The 2,176-nt window shown below is 55.7% G+C and overlaps 2 non-coding genes across 2 annotated transcripts in view; both read right to left on the bottom strand.

Moving 5' to 3' along the window:
* Positions 1-740, bottom strand: part of LOC149573978 (25S ribosomal RNA) — a 3,403-nt gene extending 2,663 nt beyond the window's left edge. The window contains exon 1 of the ribosomal RNA XR_016360963.1: positions 1-740. This exon is cut by the window's left edge and continues 2,663 nt beyond it. This is a non-coding gene — a ribosomal RNA (25S ribosomal RNA).
* Positions 741-964: 224 nt separating this feature from the next.
* Positions 965-1,118, bottom strand: LOC149573977 (5.8S ribosomal RNA). The gene has a single exon (XR_016361141.1). It is a non-coding gene; the product is annotated as a 5.8S ribosomal RNA (ribosomal RNA).
* Positions 1,119-2,176: the final 1,058 nt, after the last annotated feature.

Genomic DNA, 2,176 nt, shown 5'->3' with positions numbered 1-2,176 from the left:
GATCTCGCCAGTCAACTTCCTTGCACCTCGCAGGTTTTCCCAACCTGCCAACTCGCACACATGTTAGACTCCTTGGTCCGTGTTTCAAGACGGGTCGAATGGAAAGCCTGCTGGCCAGTGCCACGAGTGCACAGGTGCCCGAGAGCCCACCGTAAAGGCGCGCGCTTCGCTCCTCGACCACCGCGACGGAAGTATTTGTGCGACCAAAAGGTTGCGCTTGTGCCGCCGCGATAGCCCGCGCTGGCACGTCCCCCGAACCGAGCGGCGGACCGGCTCACACCATTCTGCATCCAACCGGGGCACATCGCCGGCCTCCATCCGCTTCCCTCCTGGGAATTTCAAGCACTCTTTAACTCTCTTTTCAAAGTCCTTTTCATCTTTCCCTCGTGGTACTTATTTGCTATCGGTCTCTCACCCGTATTTAGTCTTGGACAGAATTTACCACCCGAGTAGGGCTGCATTCCCAAACAACTCGACTTGCCGACAGCGCCTCGTGGTGCGACAGGGTCCAGGCTCGACGGGGCTCTCACCCTCTCTGGCACCCCCTTCCAGGGGACTTGGGCCTGGTCCGTCGCTGAGGACACTTCTAAAGACTACAATTCGACAGGCGCGGCCATTGATTTTCATGCTGGGCTCTTCCCGGTTCGCTCACCGTTACTAGGGGAATCCTGGTAAGTTTCTTTTCCTTCGCTTATTGATATGCTTAAACTCAGCGGGTACTCACGCTTGACTTAGGGACGCGGTAGAGATGCAGTAATGCCCACACTGCGGCGGGCCGCTGAGCCTAGAATAAAGTTCCTCACGAGGAATCGTTCGATCGGCGCAAACCAACGCCGGCCTTTGCGAGCCACCGCTCGTCGTGATAGATCGACGGACCTCGTGCTCATTTCAGCCGACCGCATGCTGCTTGCGGACACGAACGGCCATCTCCGCTCCTCGCCGGGGAGGGCAAAATTTTGCAGTGCGACGCCCAAGCAGACGTGCCCTTGGCCGAGGCCTCGGGCGCAACTTGCGTTCAAAGACTTGATGATTCATTGGATTCTGCAATTCACACTAAGTATCGCATTTCGCTACATTCTTCAACATGGCGAGAGCCGAGATATCCGTTGCTGAGAGTGCTTCATTCTTTGGATTTCTAAGGTGCGCGATGCACCCGTGTGTTGTTGGGTGTTGACACATCCCAAACCCCAAGCACCCAATGGGTGCGACGAGGAACGCTGTGGTGTGTCACTGCCCCATCCCCTCACAAAGGTGGGAGGCGACGCATGGGAGAGCCGTGTCAGTGGATCATGCGAGTGCACCCATCCTAAACACAAAACGCTCCAAGTGATGAGTCAACACACTTGGGCAAGGCAACGGGGGGTTGCGGATGTCCCGACTTGCCGCCGTCAAAATGACGGATCCCTGGCACAGCGTCGCGCATGCAATCAGACCGTGAAATCTCAACAGGGGATGAGGCTCGGACCCCCTCTGAACTACAATCGAGCAGAGACCTCTCGCTCCGACGCGAACGTCATTCGAAGGCACCGATCCTAATCCAGATTGCATCCGAGTCTCTTCTTCACCCCGCGGGGAATCCACGCTTTCGATCACGGGCATTCGATGTGACCCTCGACCTCGACGGCGCTAGACCCGTAGCTTGGCCGTCCAGCACATTGCTGCAGGGCCGAGTGTTCGCACGTAACCGAGATTTCGGGGGCAGGGAGGAGGCCAGCTCCATCCCCTACATGATTCAGGGTCTCGAACTGACAATGATCCTATCGCAGGTTCACCTACGGTAACCTTGTTATGACTTCTCCTTCCTCTAAATGATAAGGTTCAGTGAACTTCTCGCGACGTCGCCGACAGCAACCACCATCGTCGACGCAATTCGAACACTTCACCGGATCATTCAATCGGTAGGAGCGACGGGTGGTGTGTACAAAGGGCAGGGACGTAGTCAACGCGAGCTAATGACTCGCGCTTACTAGGAATTCCTCGTTGAAGATCAATAATTGCAATGGTCTATCCCCATCACGATGCAATTTGGCAAGATTTCCCAAACCTTTCGGGCCAGGGAGAGAAACTCGTTGGTTGCATCAGTGTAGATCAACTTCGAAATCGCTGAACAGACGCGCTGTGGAATGGCAACCGCTGCCAAGCCTCTTCCATAATTGTGTCAGTCAAGTGATTGAAG

Source organism: Cupressus sempervirens, chromosome 2, assembly GCF_028749045.1.
Source record: "Cupressus sempervirens isolate cs-2001-9-10 chromosome 2, ASM2874904v1, whole genome shotgun sequence".
In the NCBI taxonomy this organism is placed as follows: Eukaryota; Viridiplantae; Streptophyta; class Pinopsida; order Cupressales; family Cupressaceae; genus Cupressus; species Cupressus sempervirens.
Note: the sequence above shows the minus strand (reverse complement) of the source record. Positions and strands in the feature narration are given on the sequence as shown.